Genomic DNA, 24,682 nt, shown 5'->3' with positions numbered 1-24,682 from the left:
AGCAGCAGCTTCTGGGCAGTGCTGCTGCTGCCACTGCTGCAGCCGCCCCAAGGGAACCTGCTTGGCTTCTGCATCTGCCCTCCAGGCAGGAGGCAGGGAAGCAGCAGGGGCAGGGACAAGGGGAAATTGCAGCTGGGTGGAAGCGCAGAGTGTGGTGCTTGGGCTGGTGGCGGTGTGCAGCCTGCACCCAGGGGGGTGGCAGGAACATGGAGCTTGGCTGGGCAAGTTGTGGGTGTGAGGGAGGGTGGGGCAAGTTGTGGATGTGAGGGAGGGTGGGGACCCTACACGCACTCTCCCACATGGTGCGCAGCCCCTGCGATGGCAGTAGCAGGAAGCGGGTGTGTTCGGGGCACTCATGCCCAGTGCAGGTCCTGGCTCCTGGTGATGTGTGGCTCTGGATAGAGCTGTGCGTGGGGATGAGAAGCACAGCCTACCTGGCTCGCCTCTGTTGTGAGGGCTCTGCACAGTGTGCCTGCAGCTCCCACACCTAACACGGCACTAGGGGAAGCCCCGTGCTGGAGCCAGCTGCCTTCCCCATCCCCTGCTGTGCAGGCCCAGGGACTCCATCGGGAAGCAGGGGGTAGGGCTCCCTCCACTCCCAGCAGAGTCCTAGGACCTGTGCTGCAGGGGGCGGGAAAGGCAGCTGGCTCCAGCATAGGGCTTCCCCTGGTGCTGTGTGAGTATGGGAGTTGCAGGCATGCTCTGCGGAGCCCCCACAATAGAGCTGGGCTGGGCAGGCTCTTCTCTTTGCCCCCATGTGCAATGTTGGTTGGAGCTGTGTGCCACCAGGTGCCAGCGCCTGCACCAGGTACAAATGCCCCAAGCACCCCCACCTGCTGCTGCAACAACTACAGGGGCTATGCACCATGTGGGGGAATGTATGGGGTTCCTCACCCCCCCATCTCACAAACCTCACACACCCACACCCTGCCTCCACAATCCCCTGACATATACATGCCCCCAACATACCCTATGCCCCTTCCACACACAGACAGCCACATCTCCTCCCAACCCCCCCACACCCCACCATACACCACTCCCACCCCAACCACCCCCCCATACTCCCTGCTCACAATATACAAGAGTATGACTTTATTTTTGAGTTATTATGCAATCCCCTTTTATGCAGTATGCAAACACAAATCATGACAAATATTTTTTGTAATACAATTAAAATATGTTATAGTAGATGTTTGACTTTCAGTTTATGATTTGGTGTTTTTCTGGTTCCAGGATGGCAACCCTCTGCTCCCAAAAGGAGTATTTCCAGGGGGCAAGGGGAGGGATGTCTGGTGGCAAAGGTTAGGGCTTAGGGGTGGGACTTCCAGTCCCAGTATGGCAGCCAGGGGACAGGGCAGCTGTCAAGGAGACTACCCATGCAGCCCTTGACAGCTCACTAAAACTTGTTAAGTGGCCCTCCAGCTGAAATACTTTCCCACCCCTCGACTAGGACACTTTCCTGGGAAATTGGAGGTGTGGGTCTTGAATTACAGACCTAGACCCATGTGCCTGTGTGACTACAAATACACACACATCCTCCTCCCAATATCCCTCATATTGGGCCCCATGGTGATTGATAGCATATCCTCCATATGCTTAGATCCCAGTTTGACAAAGGCACTGTCAGAAATAATGAATGGGATGGTAGAGGAGGCACTGTGTGAGTTTGATCCACAGTACAAGAACTCATGTAGTTGCTCATAGGCATCCCGCAATACATCTTGAGAGAAACCAGAGTAAAACAGCGGAACATTGCACCATGGGCTGGCTATCCAGAATGCCATATGCTTAATGCGAACAAGCACAGAACCAGGTGGATTCAGTCTTAAAAAGAAAAATTCCATGAGCTGATGTAACCAAATGATGTGGGTGCAGTTGAGTTCAACCTTGTTAAATCATTACATTTAGACCAATCAAAATAGAGCAATGTCCTTGTGAAGATGTGATCTAGCCAACTTGGCTCTTCTTTTTGTAGGAGTTATCTGTCCCTAACCCTTAATGCCTTGAGGCACATGAGAGAGTAGCATGACAGATCGCAGTAGGGAGGAGCAATGGAAACATCCTTAATGTTAACCCATGGACTCTTGGCTTCAGGTAGAACATGCTTTCATAGGAACAACACTAACTTTGAGTACCCCATGTGTTAAACTCTTTAAATGGTTAAATTTAGTATAAATAGATCCTCCTTGTTTCAGATATGTGTATTTTTGAGATTATTTTTATAGTTGAAAGCTTAATTTTTCAAATGAAAGCAAACAGCTGCGGAAATGTGTCACAGCATGGGGTCCCCAGGGATGGCCATGATGGCCCTAGGGCACCATGACTGTGTCAGTCTTGTCCAACAGGCACCCTTTCCCTCGTCTGCCATGTCTTGCTGGTAATTATAATAAATAAGGAGTCTGCCCTTGAGTTTATATTTGGACATGGTCCTGGTGGACCCCACTGAACCCTATGGGTTCTTGGACCCGTTTTTGGGTCCCACTCAAAATGGATGCCTCATGGGACACCCTCAGCCTTACGGGCAGATGCACGGCTCCAAAACCATGCCTTTACCATGCCCCATGCCTCGCGGATGGTATTTTAAACTTTGTCCCTCTGAGGCCTTAGTCTAGCTTAGCCTCCTGTCATCACCAGGCTCTCCACAGCCCTGTCTCTGTGCCCCCGGCACTGCGGTCTGCTCACCCTCTTTGTCACTGCACCCCCAGGGGTCTGGGGTCTGCACAATGTAGTGTGCCCCAATGAGGCCACCTCCTCCTCCCCTAACAGCCTCAGCCCAGTCCACCAGTTTATAACAACAACCAAAATATGAGCCCCTGGGCTATAACATAATACAACCAGTTCAGGGTGCGCTCTGTCTCTTTTTTAAAGAGTCAAACTTCCCCCCGCCAGCACTGTAATGCCATGTAGCCCAGGGTACCTGGGGAGCTCTGGGAGCCTCATTAGCCCTACAGGCAGCATATCAGGTGGCCACAGCATCTTCAAGCAATTTTTCAGAGGCTCCTTCCTCTGCTGCTAGGGGTTCAGCCCTGACTGGCCTCAGCCCTGGGGTTTATATATGCCCAGGGCCCTGCCTTCTTCCAGCCACCTTACTGGGTACAGGTGCAGGCTAATTCCCTTGTTAGCCTGCTACCATAGTAACTTGCACCCGTGGGGTTTCTGCCTGGCTCCTAGGGCCCTCTCTCTAGGCAGTTTCTGTTCTTAAAGGAGCAGGCACTTTAGTGCCCTGCGACAGCATGCTCTTCGGGTCCACTGAAGTGCTAGCTTGGGTTCCCTTAGCTCGCTCAGCACGTGCAGTGAGAATGGCTCTGTGGGGAGCGCTCAGTTATTTTTTTTTTATTATGCTGAGTCGCAAATGTTGAGATCCTTGGCACAATGAGGGGACTAGCATAGATAGCTAGAAATGGTTGCCATTGAAGAGAAGCATCACATTAATTTCAGATTCATTCAAAACTTGGAAAAAAAAATCAATGTTTGCCAAAAGGAAAGAAAAAAGTCAATAGGGAAAGGTATTTGCTTCCAAGCTGTAGAGAGGATATTAAAACATGAGTGTGTGTGTGTGTGTGTGTGTGTGTGTGTGTGTGCGCGTATATAAATTAAAAGCTATAAAAAATTCTTGACAGTGAACTATACAACTGGATTATAATATTTTGGCAATAATGGAGAAATGATTGATGGCATAGTTTTGCAGTGACTTTTGATATACGACATGGAGAACTAGTAAATACATTTTTACGCTTGCTGACAGCACATATTGTCAAAAAAAAAAAGAACTGTAACTCTCTGGGATTTTTGTTATCAGACAGAGCGTGCGTGATGGCTCATGTAGGCAAAGAGAAACAGAGGCAATGAAAGAGCCCTATCAAGGGAGACAAAGCTAGAGGCAGGAAGGCAAGAGAGGTCGGTGTGAACATGGAAGCCAGAGATCCAAGAAAAAATAGAAAAGTCTGTCAAGGTCAAGCCATCCTATGCTGGGGACAAGTGCCCTGTCAAAGAAACCCTGGGTTACCATTTTTACACTTATTTTATTTTTGCCTAGGGCATGGGGTTGGAAGAGTGAGAACTTTTCCCATCCTTCTCAGACCCCACGGAGTTATTCATGATTTTTCTCACTTACTTTCCCCCTTCCCAATATCTCACAAGCTGGAGGGGCTCTGAGGAGGCTTCGAGGGCTTCTCCCACTTCTTTTTGAAGTGGCCATGGGAGCACGGTATGCCTGTCTGACAAGGGCTCTGTGGATCCTTCCTGTTCGTTGTTCCCTGGTACCCGCTGTCACAGGCTACCCTTTTTCTTCTTGATTTCTTTTCATACCGTAAAGCTAATGTAGTTGTGAAGAAGCTTTATCATTATTGCTCTGTCTGGTGTGATTTCATATGCAACAGTACTCCAACCTGTCCTAAATTTAACTTATTCTTAGGGTCCTTGAGCCCTTTTAGAATGGGCAGGTGACTGGAGACCCTCAGATTGGAGAAAATCCCGGATTTGGCCCTTTGATTTGGGTTTGCAAGACCAGGCTGGTACTTTTTATTAGCAAGCTTTCTCACAAGATTTTTCTCTTGCTTTTAGCTTCCCTTTGGGCATAGCATGAAAATGCTCTCTTGAGCTGCACAGGCACTCCAGCTTCCTTTCTTGCTGAGAAGCAATAAGCAGCAGTGGCACTATTAACAATGCTGTCAGGCTGGAAGGTGTGAATGGCTGCTGCCCATCAAAGGCCCACTTAAACTGATGGGTGTGCTAACCGCCCTTCCTTTGGGATGAATGGAAGGAGCAATTATATACCTGCGTGTAGAGATAGTTGGAAACAAGAGGAAGTCATTGCCCAAAGCACTGGGTCACATAGCAAGGCCAGCCAGAAGCTAAGCTATGTAGACAGAGGATTTTCCGCCAGCTAGATTGTAAAATGTAGGGGCTAGGGCTGTGTATATTGATTGGAGAGAGAGCTGAAGACCGTGGTCCCTGTAGTAAAGCAGATGACTATAGCCCTGGAAGAAAGCTCCATGACAGCTGACTTTGGGTGCAGTACTTGTTAGAAAGGCACACTCAAATATTGGAGCAAAGAAACTTTCTCCTGCTGTTTTTCTGCCACGTCGAAGGAAGCCAGGCATTGCGTGCGTTCTTTGTATATAAGGAGGACTGTGCCAAAGGCCATACATCAGTTGCTTCATCAATTTTTCCTCCTAAAGGGAACGAGACCCCACATACTGGCCTACTTCCATGTACTTATTTAGCCCTCTGCATTTTGAAAGGGCTTTGTGAACTGAAGGTCTAATGCTACAAACCCTTATTCACATGAGACACGATGTGAATTACTGTGCTCTGTGCCAGCCCTGAATAAGGAGATTTATGGGAACTGGAGGTGAGGCTGTGAGATTTGTGATTCTGTGGATCCATGAAGAAAAGGAGAAAGGGCAGCAGCTTGTATTACACCCTGTCAGCTGGAGTAGCAGCCTCTGCAAATTGGAGGCATGAATTTCCTTTCCTTTCCCAGATTAAGTTCCCCAAAAGTTCTCTGCACTTGGAGGTCCGAGTTGTCTGCTCCATTAGTGGTTTTACAGAACTATGAGTAAAAACAGATGTTGCCAAAGGAAGCAGATCAAGTTGTGGTAGGACGTGACCTTGCTGGGACTTGGGCCCCATGCTGACCCATGCCTTATGCAGAGGTGTGGTTTGGCATGGGGTGGTACATAGATGAGGGGCAGCACAGGACAGGGGGAATCCCTGGTGCCTCATGCCTCCATGCCAGGACTTACGCTGACCTGTGCCTCCATATAAAGCATAGGTTGGCGCAGGTTCTGGCAAAGAGTGATGGGGCTGCACAGATCCTGCATGGCGCGCCAGGGATATTTCAGGTCTTATCCCTCCATGCTGGGGTTCACAGGGGCTTCCCTCACTTACTGAGATACATCCCAGGACAGATCTCCTTAAGCAGGGAACCCTGACTTTCCTTGCTTACAGAGAGGTGCTTCGAGGTTCCTTGGGCTGTGTCTGCAAGTGGAGAAAGCCAGGCAGGTGCTTCTGGGATTTGAGGGGCTCAACCTTGTGCAGGAATTTCTGGTTGTGTAGGACAGGCCTTTTAAGCCCCAGAGCACCAATCCCAGGTGGCTGGAGAGTGTAGGTAGCTCCTGGCTGCCCACACTCCCACCCCAGAGTGAGTAGATGTCCCTTGCAATAAAGCAGCACTATTTAACACGACTTTTGTTGTACCACTTATATGGCATGACAAAGGGTAGGGATCTCTATTTGCCTTCTATTTCTACTGCCATAAAAATGATTGTGGCAGCACAAATGCAATGTCAGGTGACATCTGTCGCTACCCTATATCTCCACGGAGCTCAGCTGGGACAAACCAGTGTAATAGACTGCTCTCAGGTGAGCTTGCAAAGCGTTACGTATGCATACACTGCTGCACAGAGGATAATAGTTGAATCAAGGAACAGGCCTATTTCCCTTTTCCCAGCACCTACCACAGGTCAACACATGTTTTGACATCACCCATGATGTCCGAAATCTCATCTTTTCATGCCAGAAGGAAGCTCTTCAGTTCGTGCAGTTCAGCTACCATGGAGATCAAATCTGTCGCATCTCCTGTGTGAACTACTCACTTGAAAATGTTAGATGACTGCATCCCACCTTGAGTCCATGTGCTGAGGTACACAAATGATGTATAGCCATTGAAAGTAGGGAACTAGGTAAGTCCAGAGGATCAATGTGGTTAAAGTGCAAATAGAAAAACCATGTACCATTGCGATTTTATACAGTTCTAATGTTGATAGTCAGGAGACCTCTAACACGGGGATTAAAATAGCTTTTAATAATTTTAATCAACTTCATTCCTAAGGAATGCCCTAGTCATGAATAAGCCTTTTGCAAAAGAAGGGAACTGTTCAGTAGGTTTTGTCACCCTTTAATTAGGCTTGATAATGAGGCCTCATTTAGAGGAAAACTTAATTTAATGGCTCTGATATTGAATGACCTTGATGCAGTTAAGACACTTGTCTATATGTGTGTGGGAAATACAATAATGGAGGCAGCTCTGGCTTGCTGCCAGGGAGCCTCAATAAGGAACTGAACGTTACTTTAAATTTGCTTGCTTTGCAGGTCAGAGTGAAGGATGCCTGAGACAAGCAATAAATTTCTTCCTGCCGGTGGGAGGTTGAACCTGCTGATTAATGTACCTCTCATTTTTTTTTCAAATGCTTGGATTCACCCTTCCTTTGCATTTTCTTTGTGGAGCTAGAGCCTTCCAAGGGTTTGTTTTATTTGAAAGATAAATGTTAAATGATGGCTCTGACTCATCTGGGCTTGATAATTAAATCCAAACATGAAATTTATTTTAACTAGGAGTAGTCTCAAAGCCACTTCACAAAATTGCTGTAGCACATTGTCCCTGCAAGCTAGGTTTCCCTTAAAGAGGTCTGAGTGATGAAAATACTTGATTTGTTACCTCATTGAGGGAGATAATCATCGAGAGGCATTGTAACTAACCGGTACAGACTTTCTCATCTCTTATAACTGAGTTGCTCATTGAATAGTTTTGAGCCTTTTTATTAATGTGCAGCAAAGACCTGAGATCTATTTCAGTATCTGCTCACCATGTTATAACTTCTTTTTTGTTCAATTCCAAAATAGTTCTTAAACTTTTTATATGCCCCCCTCCAAGTTAATGGAAGCCAAGGTAAGAATGAAACTTCATTGAAGAGTCTTTATGACATTGGGATGTGGATTTCCTGGATCTCATTCATAACAGCTAAATCTGATGGTCTAACTGCAGAACAAGAAATGTGGCCTAGCAGACAGGGCGGACTTGAGAGATGTGGGTTTTATACCTGCTAAGACCTTATGGAGTGCGATTTTACAGTGCAGTGCGTCAGTTTCCTTATCTATAAAACGGTAATTTTGTAAAGTGCTTAGAGATCAACTGATGAAAAGCTGCGTATAAACGCCGTGTCCAAAAACATTAACGGCTCTGGAGGTGATAAGAATTTCACTAGGGAGAGGTGAATGACCTTCTTGATACTGGGCAAGAAAAATGGGAGAGAATAGGTCTTATCTTCCATATATTCTCTGTTTTTTTTCAGGGTGAGATCCTCTGGTGGTATACTTAAAAGTTCACAGAGCTAATGGTCAATGGAACTGTGCTATTTTATACCAGCTGAAGATCTGGCCAAATGTCTTTCCAGTAAAGAAGTGAAGTGATGCTGATTGCAGGATGCCTCCTTTTTATCATATGAGTAGTTATTTGCATCCTCAACAGGCGGCGATTTGGGTTGTTGCTGCACTGACAACAAATGGGGCAGTGCTTTTAGGGATAGTTGCAAACACATGTCTGACTGGAAGGGCTCTGTCCTTGAATGGAAAACGTTACAACACTCTTTCCTTGGTAATATCCTGGCCCTGTTGTCCAGTTTTTTTTTTTTGAGGGGGGGAGTAAAAATGTGGATCTAGGTTAAAGGTAGAGGTGTGGGTGGTATTTAAGTAGGTGTCTAACTTTGATGACTTGAGTAGCCCCATGAAGGCAGAGTGACTTTTCCATGTATTTAAAATTAGACATATCCTTAAATTCCTTGCTGAACTGGAGTCTACTCTACTGATGTTTCTGTCAGTTTATCTCTTGATCTAAGGAGCAAAAGGTAAACTGATTAATCCTATATAGATATATTTCATCCCAGAAAACAGTGGGCGCTACAGTGTTAAATTTTGCCTGTCAGGTTTACCCTGATGTCCTATTTCCTGAAACAGAAGGTGCTTTTCTGTCCCATTGAAGCATAGCTGACAGCCTTCAACTGCTGGCATACCAAGATGCTGCATAATAAAAGAGACAGAGGTAGCTAAGGGGTAGGTGTGCCCGGTCTGTATGTGGACCAACAGCTGGAAGTTGGGCTTTGTTACCCTGTATATAGTTGGTAGTAAAGGAAGGCTGATTCAGTCCTCTGCTGCTATATATTTGTACATCTTCTGTGTTGATGGAGTCTGCGGCAGCATTCACAGGCTTCCATTCAGGAAGAACATAGGAGTCATTCATCAATACTATTTAACCTGTCAAGAATCAGAATAGGATCCCGCTTCTCATATGTTTCTCATTTATAGCTGGTTTTGAAGAAAGGAAAAAGATTGAAGTAACCAAAACTTTGAGTGTGTGTTATGTATTCTACACATGATGCATGTCTCTCTATGCAGCAGGACTAGTTAGATATCTCAGTAGATCATTAATACACACTGCCATGTGTTTACAACAGTGTCTTTGAACTTTTTCAGGTGAGCGGCGCTTATGAAATATTTTTAGTTAGTGCTGTTTTATCATGCCATATATTTGCCTTTTCTGCTGCATGTTTTGCTTATATAATACTGTGGTTAAAATGAATCCTTCATGGCCATAAATTATGCTTAAAGATCAGATTTTGGTCCTGGCATATCCAGAGGTCTAGATTTATGAGCTCCGTAAAACACTCACTGGGTTGCCTTGTGATTTGTGTCTGACCCTGTTTTCTCAGACATGCTGCATAAATGGAGTACACTGTTCCCTGGTGACATCAGCTCTCCTGAAACCTATAAAATCCTTCTTGTGTTTATCTGACTTACACAACTGCTGTGTAAAATTATAATTTTATGAAAACAAATAGGAAACATATAGATTACATAAAGCCCTTGCTTTTCTAGGCTGCTGTTTTCAGCCTGCGATATAGGCAGCCTACAGAAGGGATGTTAGAAATGCAAATAGATTGTCAGTCTTCAGCCCTGTATTCCACTCTCTATGTCTTGAACTATTGTAGAGGTTCATTTAATTTTGCTTTGACAGCCCTACCTCGCATCTATGAGAAGATGAGTAAGCTGCAGTCTAGATAGCTGAGAGTGTGGTTTCCACGGGGAGAACCATAGCGTTGTATTTATAAAAGCTGTCCCTTGGGGGCAGAGCTGGGTTGCAAATAAGCAAAGCCGTGATCCTTTTTCCTAAACCATTACTGCTAATTTTTGGTTTCTTCTGGAGCCTTCAGCTGAGTCTGAGGAAGCATGATTCTTCTTGACTGTTTGTGCTGCCCAGGAACGTGAAAATGTCAAAGGGGACAATATAGATGGAAAGGAATGAAAAAAAAGCTTCCTCCCCATCCTTGGGAATCAGCTTGAACTGCAGCATTTTGAACCTTGCAGCTCAGCATGGATGTGGGCATCTCAAGGCCAGCTCTGGAATTGCTACCTCCCACCTGCCTCAGTTAAGGCAAAATAGTATGTTAAGCTGTGAGCATGACAAGACATAGAGTATTCGTCTAACCACATTAGAGATCAAGGTTGAGGGGATCTTGGTGAAGCTGATCATAGTGCAAGGCTTAGTCAGGAGGTCACATAGCTCAGTCTGAAAGGATGTAGGGCAAGGGAACAAGAGGAACAAGTCATGCAGCTGGCTGGAATTTCAAAAGCCTGGTTACAGTCAACCATAATGGGGGAAGGGGATTTGGAGGAGCAAGAGATGAATGATATCATGTTGGACACCTGCTACCTTGGCAATCAAAGTAAAGTCTTGATAGACATTTTATAGAAGTGATGTTTCAAGCCCATATTAACAGAGATGGAATTTGCTCAGAGCAACCCACGTAATGAGGCTGCATCATAATTTCATACGGCATTCTGGGGATTTAGGACTGGATCCCAAAGGTTGTATTCCCAAAGAAAAGGGCTCATCCACGGAGTAAGAGCAAAGGCATGTGCGTGTACTCAGCTACACACATACGTTTTGCTGAGCCAAAATGGAAAGTGGTGGATGTCCATGTTTCGAATGGAGAAAAGAACAACTCAGAGCACACAGGGAACTTGTTACCAAGATGGAGGGTTCATGCAACAGTTCTAGCCTGTAGAATGAGAGAGGCTTTGGTAGCACAGTGACCCTGCTTCATCTCTGCTTACCTTCCTCGGTCTCCTGTTTTAGGCCTTTACCTTTCAGCCAGGTGAAGAAGCACAGTCTCTCTTCAGAGCAGAGCAGAGGAGGGGAGTTTGTCTATAGAAAAGAGACTTCTTATGGATCCCTCTAATAAGGGGCTCTTTTATTGGCAGGCCGAGAAAACGTAATCGACAATAACGAACAACATTCAGGGCATTTCCTACTGGGATGGTGTCTGAGCCCTGGAACAGGTAAGGCAACCTCGTACCTGTGCGTATTGGTTTTTGCTCTAGACAAGTGTCTGGTTGTCAAGGATGGGAAACGCTTTAGTTAGTAGCAATCCAGGCACTGCTGGGAAGTGTTCATCAAAACTGACAGATAACTGAGGATAAGTCAATGGAAGACCTGGGGAAAAGTATGGATGTTAAAATCCATACTGTTACATGACTATTAAGACATTCATTGTTTTGTTTGCAAAAGAAATATCGTAGTAGCATTTTCTTAGCATTTACTTTAACTGCCTCATCCTCTGTATTGTATGTTTTAACTGTTGGAAGGCCTCAACATAAAAAAAAATGGAGGTGTGCTTCAGCAAGGTCTCAACTATTATCCTCAAAGCATATGGGTTATCACATGAAAGCACAATAAGCTAGCAGACTTTGAAAAAGAAATAGAAACCTCCTCAGCTTGAAACTCAACCAGTTCTTCATGCTTGGATGTAGAGCCTGACCTTCAGAAGAGCATTCTCTCAAACATCCAATTTATTGTCCCCTTCCCGAACAGAGAGAGAAGGAAAGTGAGTGGAGATGAGTTGCTTATTCCTTAAGGGCTAAGAAATGCTCCTGGACCTTGAGACATATAAGCATGGCTGTCCTGCTGGGTGAAAAGATTGTGCAGAGTATGTGGCTACAGACAGAACTACCCAAGATAAAATCTTCAAAGACAATAGCTTATATATGAGGACAAGAATCATTATTACTATATTTACTTGACGATAAGATGAGGTTCCCTCCCAATCAGTATGGGGGGAAAGCCCCTCGTTTCATATTTGCAAAGGAAGTTGAGCAGGCAACAGGCAGCTGCTGTGGCTCTGACAGGCCCTGAGCTTGGGTTGGGGCCAAAGTCAGTCCTACAGCAGCCTCCTACCTCCCCTTCTGCTTCCTCCCTGCAGCTTCTGGGTGCCTGCGTTGCTACCTCCGAGTGTAGTAAGACTCTAGGGACTCACAAGGTGCCCAGAGATAAAAAGGGGCTGGTATTCTAAGGAGGGGAGTCGGCGCTCTTAAAGGGGCAGAGTGCTGCCTTTATTATTAATGTTATATTGTAGCCCAGGGGCTTAGATTTGTGTTATTGTTTGCACCGGTGGGCCGGGAAGAGGCTAATAGGGGAGGAGAAGGCCTCATTGGGGGTACACGATTATGTAGACCCCAGCGCCAGAGGGGTGTGGGCTGCAAGGGGCTGCAGAGAGCCCAGCACCAGAGGGGTGTGAGCTGCAAGGGGCTACAGAGAGCCCAGCACCAGACGAGTGTGAGCTGAAAGGGCCAGGGGCATTGGCTATGTGTAGAGGGTGCACGCGGGGGCATGTGCACCCCCTGAGATCAGCTGTGCACCCTCTGCAAGTGCCAGTTGCAAAACTGGAAGTGTCAGTGGGAGTGCACTTCTGGTTTTGCCACTGGTTCGGTGATCAGCCACTGGGGGATCCTACCCCCTACCCTCAGACTTGGGAGGCATCAGTTGCCAGGGGCCCAGTAATAAAAGGATTTTGTGGACTAGGGATCAACACAGTGGGTCTAGGCTAGAAGGCCTAGCTATATGAAAGGGGGAAAGTGCAAGTAGGCCAAGGCCCCAACAGAGCATAACAGCAATGTAACACCCGTGAGGCGTGGGGTGTGGTAAAGGTGTGTTTGGAGCCACACAATTAGGCCATAAGGCCAGAGGTGTCTCATGCAGCACCATACTGAAGAGAGGCCTGGCAAAGGGCCTACAGATCAGAGAGCTTGATAAGGTTCAGTGAACCAGGACTAAGCACGGGCAGCCTCCTGAGTTATTTTTCCACCACAGATGTGGCAGGCGAGATAAGAGGCACCCTTGGGGCAGAGCTTGCACAGTCACAGAGCCTGCAGGGGCATCACAGTCACCTCTGGGGATCTTGCACTGTGACAGAAACGACTGCCCTGAAATGGGGCAGGCTGTCCCTGTGACTACAACAGGAAGCAAGTTTTATCTGCACTTAGAATTGTGCACCCAGGCTCAGTTGGCAGGAAGAGCAGGAAGGCTCCCATGTGTTCTCTCTAGGGGTAATACTCTTTCATTCTAACATGCTGCAGTGTTTTAGTTTCTGTCCTCTCTCAGAAGAAGAGCAGCTTGTTCAAATACTTCCACTGTGCTGGAATACTGCAAGCAGACAGGGTGTCATTGCTGGCTGTAGTCAACTGCAAACCCAGCAGCTGTAGGAAAGGGTGTCTGGCTGTCTGATACAGCCCCACTCAAAGAAATGCTCTGGGTTGACACTTACATGCATTTTTCTTTCATGCTCTTAAATTCCTCTTTATCATGTTGGAGCCACTGCTTTTTTCATCTTTGCAGTACCAATGCATTGTAGATTTTGAGCATGTTACCAAACTTCTTGTTGCACAGGGCATTGAGCGTCTTGGCAGGGGTGAGGGTATGTTGTCATGCGTTGCCCAGTTCTTGTCTATGTAGCAAGTTTTCCTGGATTTTACTTTTTTTTTTTGTGTGATGCTTTGAAGCAAAAGCAACCTGGAGGGGAAAAATATATATCTGATAAGCTATCTCTCTTAACAGCTGGTTGCCAATGTTATTAAGGCAGAAGTAAGTACTTTTAAAGCAGATTTAGTATTTGGATGTGGTGAGAAGCTCAGAATTAATTGCCCCAAACTGCATGGTTGCTGATCTGCATCAGGTCACATTTGCACACATTATTTCCTATCTTGGGGCTGCATCGATTTTCTTTTTGGACTGTGCAAGAAAGTAAAGGCTCTGGGAGCAGGGACTGCTGCTTTCCAGTCAGTTTAACTAAGAAGATATTCAGTGAGGTAGTGGATTTAAACCTTTGCATCTTCCTTGCATTTTTAAAGTAAACAGGCAACCTTATGGTGTGTAGCCAGTTGAATTTACAGTCTGGCAAGGACATGCAATGCACAGTGGCTGGTGGCCAATAGCTGATGTATAGCAAGGAGAACATGACATAATGTAGCACGTGAGGCTAGAAGTAAAAATGCAGTGATTAATTTATTGAGTTCCCATTGTCATTATTCTTGATGGCTGTTAATTATCATGGGTGAAATTCTGGCTTTACTGAAGTAGAGGGGAATTTGTCATTGCGTTCAGGGGACCAAGGATTTCACTCGGTAAGAATGAGCTAAAATCCGTAATACTTGTTCAGGTCTTGCTTCCAGCTGGGGGTTTTGTCTAAGCAAACTGTATAAGTGGAATTAATTTCTCATGCTTCAGAGAAGTCTTGCTGAGCTCTCCCAGATGTCCTGGGTGGAGCAGCTGACCCTCTGCACTTTCTGTCCTAGAGTTTGGACAACAGTAAGTCTGTCCTAGGATAATGCTACTCATCCAAAGTGTGTTCAGTGCTGTACAGATCTGATGCTGCAGACAATATTTAATTAATGATTGTATTGTAGTTCATTAAAAAACACCTTTGCAGTAGATTTCATTATGCCCATTTTCTAGACTAGAAAAACTGGGGAACGAAAAGGATAAGCAACTTGTCCGACACTGAATTAGAAGTAAAGCAGGAAACAAAACCTGGAAACCTCCCTCCTAGACTGTGCTAACCCCTGCCAGCACATTTTGCCCTTTAGGACTGAACCCTAATCTTTATAAGAAAGGACATATAAAGAAAGAAGGAAGGAGGTGGAGTCCAAACAGAGAAGTGGGAACTTGCAGGACATCAACAGTGTCAGCAGAGGAAATGTGCACATTTACGTTAGGCTGAATTGCAGTGCTTTTATAGCAAGCTCAACCCAGCCTCAGAACCCGGGCCAACTAGTAATTGCTTGGGAGTATGAAGAAAAGACCCTTATGGGCTCACTGTGATATGCATGTCTATATGCTTTTCCTGTGTCTTCCACTGAAGCTTTTAACAGTAGCTGTTGTCAGAACTGCCAGCGTTCCCATCTGCAGTGGCAGTTCCCTAGGGTAGGGTGACCATATTATTTTGGAGGAAATCTGAGATGTGGGTGGGGGGACTACACACATCCCTCCCCCCCACACCAGCTACCCACATGCACTCAAAACACACCCACCCCCACCAGCCACACAGACACTGCAAGGAGAGGTAGGGATCCCAAAGCGCTGTGCAAGCTGTGCCTGCAGGAAAGAGCCTGCAGGCACAAGGTGGGTGGGGGCTGAGCCCTAGGGAAGCCCCCAAGGGCAATAGGCTGTGCCTGGAAAAGAGTGTGCGCTGCAGTGATCTGTGGCAACTTCCCCTGTGGTGCTGGGGCATAGTGTGGGGCACTCAACCCAACGCAGTTGGCATCTCAGAGGCAAGCGAGCGGCAGCTGAGCAGAGCTGGGGGAGGTAGTGTGGGTAGCCAGGTGGGAGCCCCAGGGGGATTGAGCCCGGGGTAGCCCTCATGGGGCACAGCTGTTTGCAGCCCCACTCACGGGAGCATGTGCCTGCAGCTGCTGCTTAAGGGGAAGGGGAGCTAGCAACTTCACTTGGATTTGATTGCCCTCAGTGGACCTGCCCAGGACCCAGCCCTAGCGGCCTGTCCTGGCTCTGGGCTGTTGCAGAGCTGCGGGTTGCTCCTTGGCTGTGGGATCTTTCCCTGGGAAGGTTGTGCACAGCCCAGGGCCAGCTGGGCCAGGGCTGCCCTGGCACATGCTGCGTAGGGACAGAAAGGACCAGCACCTGTGGGCTTGAGGGCCCTAAGTTTGGAGGGCTAGTTTGACAGGGGAAAGATATGCATGGTATGGGAGTAAATATGGTATTTTTCAAATGCGTAGAGATGCATACAACTTATTCTTTTGAAACAAGACCGCCCTAGTCAAATTTGTGACAATCATTCCAGATATTTTCGGGGTTGGAAAGCCCTATTCCATATGAGGGCAGGCAAGGCTCTTTGAGTAGATGGGATTTCTTTTATTAGACCAACTGAGTAGTTGGAAAAAAATGTCTTGGCAAGCTTTCTGGCTCAGTCACCCTTCTTCAGGCCTGGGGAGTCTCTGCTGTTCTCAGTCTCCAAGAAATGAAAGAAGCTAGAAGTGTGGCAGGATGTCAGTGAAAATGTAAATATGACTGTTTTGGTGTTACCTATCTTTACCCAGGTGACCCAAATTCAGTCACTGTCCATCTACGATATGTAGGGACCATAAATAAAGCCATGGTTAGTGACAGTACGTGGCTGAGGCTTTTTAGACAGCATAATGGAAGCTGGACAAAGAAGTACGTGAACAGATCTGGAAAAAGCTGAGAACATGTAATCACATCTGTACCCTCATTCCTTGCCAACAGTCAGATGTCATGTCAGCGGTCCTAGTATTGCTTTTCAGTTTTTTAAAACTCACCTCGGTACACTAACAGAAATGTTTCATGTACAGTAAAACAGAGGTTATGTTATGTGCTTGATTGATGACTCAGATTTTAAGTACAGTATAGCATATAAGCGCAAATATTTCCACAGTGTAACATCTCACAAATATCAAGAATATGATGTTCCAGCAATACCTTAGTTACATTCATTCACTTACTGCATTTACTGTCGTCTTTTGCAATAATTTTCAGACTTATAATCAATGCAGTATATCAGGCTTCCTATAAACCTTGAGAGATCTTTGCATCTGTTTTTCTCTTTGCATCAGCCCTTTATAGACTAACTGTCTCATGGCATTGGGTGAAAGATGTGAGTGATTAACCTTTTCCTTCACCTTAGGACTTTGTGTGAGCTTCTATATAATTGTGTGAACACGTTGTTTATATTTGGCTCCAGTTTGGAGTCATTCCTTCAAGATTTGTAATAGCACATTTCTATTTGGCATCTAAACAATTACGTTATTGTTCATGCCATTAGCCAAAGGTATATCCACAGTTTCACTATCTGCCTTCTTAACAAGTAAAGCCTATTGGCTTTGTGGTGCTACTTTTGTGACGCTGGAAGCTGTTGGCCCTGGTTTGGATGGTTGATGTTTGGCAACAATGCTTGTACCTAAGAATGTATGGGCCTTATCTGCTTGCTTCTCCTAAATGGATTTCAGCAATAGTCTTCTTTTATGAATTACTTGTCCATGTTAGGGTTTGATTCATTAGGGAATGTCACATTCATTTAGCCGTAAGGGCAAGAAAAAATTAATACCTGTTGTATTGATTTTTACCAGAAAACTCCACCTGATGTAGGCATTTGCACAGAAGAGGTATAATATGGATGCAATACTGCTTGCTGGTGTCATTCTGATGTAGTTACTTTTAATGGTTTTTAGTTCAGGATTAATATTGCATAATCTTGGTTTGACACTTGAGAAAATTATTGATAAGAAATTACTTACTAGTGAGAAACTCACAGTCTTGATGCAGATATGCTGATCCTGTAGTTTATAAGATTGCATTATAATTACAGATGGGGCTTTTGTTTTTTCTGCTCGCAAGCTTTGGAAAAACAAATTGGTGCCCATACTACTACTATGCTCTATATTGTTAAAGCCCAGCATGTTATCTTGTTAACAACAATGTGGGAATTGATATTGAGGGCCCTGTTTTGAATTTTTCAATACATGTACATAACCTTATCTAGCCTATGGATCTTTTCTGTGGTTGACAAATTGTGTACTTCAGTGTTTCCCAACGAGTGTGCCATGGCACAAAATGTGCCATCAGAAATGAACAGATGGGCCGCAGAATTTTGCCATGGCCAAGCTACAATAGGTAGGAGGATGGGGAATGCCTTAACAGCTGTGTCGCAGGAAATTTTTATGAATGTAAGTGTGCCTTGGGCTGGAAAAGGTTGGGAAACGCTTGGTGTATTTATTGATGCCCTGTCTTCTGGGGTCAGAAATCGGAAGCTGCTGTGATGATAATGGTGGGAGGAACTGTATGTTTAAGGAGATTTCCCTTATTTCATAACCAGTTAGAAACTTCTGATCAGGTTATAGTTCTGCAATTTATTCCCTGTGCCACCAAGGAAAGTACTCCTGAGCAATGATTGTCCTTTTCCTTGTCCTTTATATCCTTTCGCTCTGCTAATTTGTTTAAGGATATATTATGTTGCGTGTATTTAAGATATATTTAGTGATAACCAGAACTGTTTTGGGGAGCTGGGGGGGAAGGTGAGTAATGATTCAAGGAGAATGTAACAGCTGAAGTGGCCTGGAAGCGAATCTCTTCCTTAGATCAATATTGAAGCTACTGATGGGAACGTGCCTGATCTTGATTCTTTTAAATCTGCCCCAGTATTCCTGAAGAGATGCAGGAAATGATTTAGTAATCTGGGGTCCTATCTTGCACTTCTTTGTAATATGAAACATGGCAGTTTTGACTTAAACAGAAGACTCAGCTCAGCTCTGCAGGGTGAGTGATTGGGTGCAAGAAGCTGTAGACGACAGGGAGTTGAATAGTTGGTTGAATGGATGATGGGCACAAACCCATGTTTAAGTGAATATAGATGCAGGACAGGCATCTCTTTGAAAGTCTTGCAACTTGAAGTCCATTTTATCTTCAAAGTATGATGTCAGCAGAAAGGAGTAAGCTACTTGTCTTTCCTATTCTACCAACTCAGTTCTTGTTATTGGGCGAGATAATTGTTACGATGCCAAGTTGTCTCTATACCCTTTTAGTCTCTGACAGCTCTTCCTCAGCTGCCAGTACCGTACTCTTCGTAACAAAAGATATTGCAGATATTGGATAAGTATTAAAAACCAATGTTTATAAGTGCATGCACACTTCACATTAACATCACTTCTTTGTTTTGGGTTATTTAGACATAAGTCAGAGGAATAGGCTGTAGATAGACAACCCAAGTAGTATACAGGTAGATTTTGACTACAATACTCGCATCAAATTTTGTTACCCTTTGCACAAGAACAAGTCTTTTCTCGTCCTGTTGAATTACAGTGTGACAAGAATTCCTGTTGTTACCTAGGGCTGTATCATTCAACAATCAAGGAAGTTTCTGAAACCATTAGAATGCTAAGCCTGTAGGCTTTCCATTACATTTTAGCAGCAGCTGAAGGTTCATGCTGGCTCAACGTGATATATTCCAAATCAGAGTTTTCTTCTATAAATTTGATTCAGTGATTTGGAGAAGTAGTTTTTGCAGCCAGCTTCTGATGTTGGTAATGGAAAAATGAATGCAGAGTAAATAGAATTTTATAGTGAGAGTTGCTAGAAAAATAATTTTTAATACATTAAGAGCAACATGTATCAGAAATAGCAGGTTGTTTGCAAAATGAAAAAATGGGTTTTTTGTTCATCTTATTGCTCTTTTATGCCCTAATTGTTATTAATCATCAAAGTGACCTAGGTTATTCCTTCAGACTGCCATGACCATTGCCATAGGGCTTGGAGAATGGAACGAGTGGGTGGATTAGCTGGTTCAGTTCCCTCCAATGTAGGTATTGTTTGCTGGTGTGCATTTTCATAGACTATCATGCCAGAAGGACATCATGATGATCTGTTCTGACCACCTACAAAATACAGGCCAAAGAGGTTTACCTGATTTCTGCCTCAACTCCTGATGTGTAAAGCTGGTTGGGATATATATATATATATTTACAATTTTTTGTTTTAAATTAAAAAAAAGCAGATGATCAAAATTGGAACTTTTGCAGGCATGTAACATTTTAACTGGAAGGAATTTCTTAAGTTAAAGGTGGCATTTCTTGTCAGCACTGGAGACAAATTTCTGAACCATAATAGCCAAGAGCTTTGTGGTTAATGCGCCCCCACCCATGATGTTCAAGCCCCGTGTTCAAGCCCCTGCATCACCATTCTTGTACAACCCAGGCAAATGACCTATCCATAAGACTGTGGATTATATGGGGTCTAGTCTCCTCTGTTGGAGCTGTTTCACTTTGTATACAAAGCTGAAAATCAATCGGGCATGGCCCTGAGCCCGGTTCTCCTCTAATGTAAAGGGCATGGATCACTGGGCCAAAGTGCCTGCCTTTTCTTTCTGGTCCTATTTATTTATACAAAGAAGAACAGCTTCAGAGGGAAATATTGATGAGCTTCAAAAGAGCCAGTAGCTTTGCAGTTGTGGGTCTCACCTGGAATGTGTTTCGCTTTGTAATGCAAAGCTGAAAATCAATTGGCCATGACCCTGGACTCGAAGTGATGGAGAAACCACCAGACAATTTTCAGTGGTTTTGAGTGGTTTTCAGTGACCCTACCAATAGGATTTTCATCACTTCTTTGAATGGCTATTCCACAGCCAATGGTATTTCACTGTTGGGGAAATGCTTTATTTATTTTTAATTATTATTCAGCCTAAATTCCCTTTCTGAATTTTCTCTCCCTTATACACAGTTGGAGCTTTACAGCGTGGGACAATATCTATCTGTGAATTTGCTCCTCTTTCGCATGTGCCTAAATTCCAACCCGTGTCCAGGCCGGCAGCAGCCTATGTAATTCATGCCAAATGAGGGAGCTCAAGTAACCTGCGCTTTCAGGCGGTGCTCTAATTGAACGGTTAGGAGAAAAGCGGTGGCAGCAGATGCAGTCCACTGAGCAGAAGAGTGCTGCTCATGTATTTCCTCCTTTCTTCCAGTCTTGAGTCCGTAACAGTCAGTCAGGCCCTGTTATTTATAGGTTTGTTTCCACATGCAGCCCATCAGAATTACGTAGCTCCCATGATTGAATAGATGTCTTGGGGAGCTGGGCGCAGTGCATCCCTGAAGAGGGTGTGCAGCGCATTCAGTCAAGCTACTTGACAGTGGAATCGGTGTGTAACAAATGAACAGAACCATTTGGCTTGAAACCTGCTGGGCTAGAGAAATGACAGTTAAGCCCTATGATGTGGCAGCACAATTTCCACTACCCATTTCATGGATGAGAAATTTTTAGGTATGTAGAAACAGCGAATGGCATATAATAATATGGTTGGATTTAGGAGAGACAGAGGAGGGAGAATACTTTTTAATAACCTTGGCGAGTGGTAGGCAATTACATTTGTGGTTATACAATCTAAGATAACTGCAGTCAGATTTTATCCAGTAACTTTAGGTTGATCTCTGTAGGAGTTGGAAAGGACTACTCAGCTGTGGTGCTGCACAACTGGCTAATAGCAATACGGGGCTTGTGGCTTTCCTCTGAAGCCTTGGCTATTGGTTCTGCCTGCTGCAGCATACAATGGTGCTTGACAGGCCCAACAGTGTGGTCAGATAAGGCAAATCTTCTATGCCTGTGAGTGAACTCATTTTGAACTAAATGGGAGAAGAGCCGCGTATCACCCACTCTTCCTAGCATGCTGCATATGACACTGTGCCCCAGCAAAAATACTGAAAGGGCTAATGGCAAAACTCTGGAAACAAATCTTGGCTTAATGTAGCTATGGTAAAACCAAGGTGTAAAATGTCTGCATTGATGTAGAGTTTAGAAAGTGATGCCCACAAGTGACTTCTCACAACCTTTTTGCTTTTTTGGAAAGCAGCTGAGGGTTCTTTAGTTTCACGCACATTTTATTTTTTACTGTCTTCGTATTCTCACTTACTCTAATGGGTTTTAAAGTGTAATTTGTTGCTTGCAGAAATGACACTTCATGAAGAGTTACTTTAGGTATAAGAATAATAATAGTAATAATACATTGCTTTAAATAGCACCTTGCATCTGTAGGCTGTAAAATGCCTTCAAGACAATGGAAGTGCTTTGAGAAGTAGGTAACTGTTAGTATTTGTACTTCAGCAAGAAATAGAGTAAAGCATATAGAAGTTAAGCAACTTGTGTAGGATCACAAAGAAAACTAGTGACACAGTGAAGAATAAAATGAGGGGCAGCGTGAAGGGAAATTTTTCAGATGAAGCTTTTATTCACCATGCTATGCAAATCTTAGCTGATGGAAACATTTCACTGGGAATGCCCCCTCGAAGTTCTGAAAAACAAATATTACTGACGTTTTTCTAAATGAAGTTTTCCAATTTAATTTAGGCTTTTTTAAAAACGAAAGCCCCCTAAATATTCCAATCAATGTTCAACTTGCTAAAGAAATCCAGAATACATTTGATTTGATGTGAAACGTTTTCTTCTCCTTTTCTTCCTTTCTTTTTTTTTTTTTTTGGCCACTAAATATCAATACTGCAAGCAAAACAAATAATTGGTGGTTAACAGTTCGACAGAGGAGGCCTTACTCACATCCCTGCTCCAGTTACTAGATCAATGATTTCCAGTTGTTTTTAATTTTTTTGTCAATCCCTCTCATGGATCATCTCTTCTGCCCAGTCATCTATAATTCTCTTCTTGGCTCTCAAAAAAAATTAAGCTCCATTAGACTCAACACAGCAGGGATTTTTAATGTCTGAAAATTATTCATGTCTCCCAGCACTCACAATAGTCCTTTTTCTTCTATTTAAATTGTAAAGAAGAAAAAAAGTCCCTTTTACCTGAAATCTTTTGTATTCAAAAAAGGTTTTCAGGTGATCTCTCAGGCCATGTGTAAACAAAACAAGGCGTGTGCGCATGACACTTTAAAGAGGGCTAAATGCTTTTGTACCGCTTTAATGGTGTTGGTGTTTGCACACCTCAGAGGTGTATTGTGCGGTATTTCCAGCCGCTGTAGGAAATTCGGCAGCGTAATGCGCCTTAAGTGACTTGGGGCAACCCAAAGGAGTTTTAGTTTGCTGCCCTACCACCACGGAGCGAAGCACCAGGCTCTGTGCAGCTCCGTAGGAAGCCCGTGCAGGCAGCCTGGCTGCAGCCTGGGAAGGCAGGCTCCACCCAAGTAAAGCAGCGAGCCTGATCTCCTCCCTCCCCGCTGGAGCCTGCCTGAGTTGTGCGGGGGCCTGGTGCTTCCCTCCACAGCTCTCATAACCTACTGGTTCATGACAGGCTGTGGATCAAACTTTAGGACTGAGAAATCTCATTTGAAAAAAAAAATGAAGGAAATAGGTTGTCTTAAGTATCAGAAAAATAGATAATCTTAGTGTAACCCTCAGTTTTCCTGTGCACAGTAGAAAAGTACCCATCTGAACTTGACTTTGAGCAGCTTACCATCTCAGGGTATCTGTACAGCGTGGTTCTGACTGCAAAAACATGCCTAGAAACATGTTAAATACCACGAGTGTCGCTTTGGACTCGGCTCTGTATTGCTGCAGCTAGAGTAATACTAGTCCTCAAGCTAACTAGATCTACCGGCACTACATTACGGTGACTGCAGCATAGATCTATCCTTAGACATTTTGTTTATCTCCAGCCGCTGTTATATTCTCTAGTTGAGCGCAGCTGGGTTTGATCTTGATGCCTACACTTATGCCATGCTGAGTTAAGGGAACAGATGCAAATGAATAAATAATAGCTTTCCCAAGTGAGAATGGGATTCTGTATCTTTTAAGGTTTATTCCCCCATCACTGGTTAGCATTATAACACCTTCTCTTAATTAAGAGACTTGTTAATAAAAGGTACTTGCTTTTCTCTTGGGGGAAGAAAGAAAAAAACCCATTACTTTATGCTGCTGGGTCTTTGGGACTCAGGTTTATTTCTTGATTCTGACTTTATTTTTCTTGACAGTTGTCGACTGGTAAATAAGAGACTGTTCTGGAATATTAAGTGCTCTGTGTAGAGGGCGTCTCCAAGCACTTGAATAGTTCTCAAATTTTACACTGTCTCCATGCCATGATGCCTAGAAAGTTCTTGGCCATATAAGCCTTCCCTTGAAGTACTGTACTCTAGCCCATAATGTATGAACAAAGAAGCACTTTGTGAAATTAAGAGGCTGAGCAAATATATAGGAATAAAATCAGTTTTCAATTCCATGTGCCACCAACTTGTGGAACTATTTCTAGTTGAGTTAGAAACAAGGCTGGCCAGAACCTCAGTCATGCTTTAGGGCACAACCTGGGGTCAATCAGAAATTCCTGCTGGCATTGCCCGGTACAACTAGCTTTCCTCTGAAAGCTGTACATTTTCCTCTGAACTCTTAGGAGTCATTTGAGGGACAAAATGACCACACAGAATGACCTAGCTTCATGTTTCTCCCTTCCTCTTAGTTTCTTATCTTTTGCTATTCAAATTCAGAATGATAGAAATGTTCCTTTCTGACCAGGACATGTTAACTAAAATTCTCCCTCACTGGCAGCCACACAATTTGAGACAGTTGATCCCTACTCCTGAAGGATGCTGGAGGGAACTTGTATGAGCGAGTGTGAGGAATAGAGGCAAGGAAGCCCCTTTAGAGGAATATTGTGGGACTATTAGAGGAATATTGTGTGCCACAGGGAGTTGGGGAGGAGGGAACTGTAGGCTGCAGGGCTGGACTCGGTTGAGGGGAGAGCCAGGGACCAGCTGCTATGGGTAGGGTTTTGATCCTGCAAGATGCTGAACACTGGCTTTGATTCAACAAAGCTCTTAAGCAGACACCATAAGCATTCAAGTCCCAAGGGAAGAGTGGATGGAACAAACATGCCAGGATCGAGTCCTAAGACACTGTGCAAAATACCAGCTGCTTGGCCAGCATTAACTGCATTATCTTTCTGAAAAAGAGAAAGTTGTGCTGGCGAGAAGGTGGCATGTGAGGACACTGGAAAGCTGAGAGAGCACTAAGGATTCTGTGGACCGGCAAGGCTGAAGCCTAACACTCCTCTGGCTGCGCGGCCAAGGCAGCTCCATGTCTTTCCCGTTCCAGCTGCCGGGAGTCGCACATCATG

General features: G+C 44.6%; 1 long non-coding RNA gene across 1 annotated transcript; it reads left to right on the top strand.

Annotated features, from left to right (window-relative positions):
• Positions 1-6,216: 6,216 nt before the first annotated feature.
• Positions 6,217-24,463, top strand: LOC109313747. The gene is made up of 3 exons (XR_002102132.1): positions 6,217-6,289; positions 7,568-7,577; positions 24,452-24,463. It is a non-coding gene; the product is annotated as an uncharacterized LOC109313747 (long non-coding RNA).
• The last annotated feature ends 219 nt before the right edge of the window (positions 24,464-24,682 follow it).

The sequence above is a fragment of the Crocodylus porosus genome, unplaced genomic scaffold (assembly GCF_001723895.1).
Source record: "Crocodylus porosus isolate Cpor-Errol unplaced genomic scaffold, CroPor_comp1, whole genome shotgun sequence".
Taxonomy (NCBI): domain Eukaryota; kingdom Metazoa; phylum Chordata; order Crocodylia; family Crocodylidae; genus Crocodylus; species Crocodylus porosus.
This window is presented reverse-complemented; position numbering and strand designations above follow the sequence as displayed.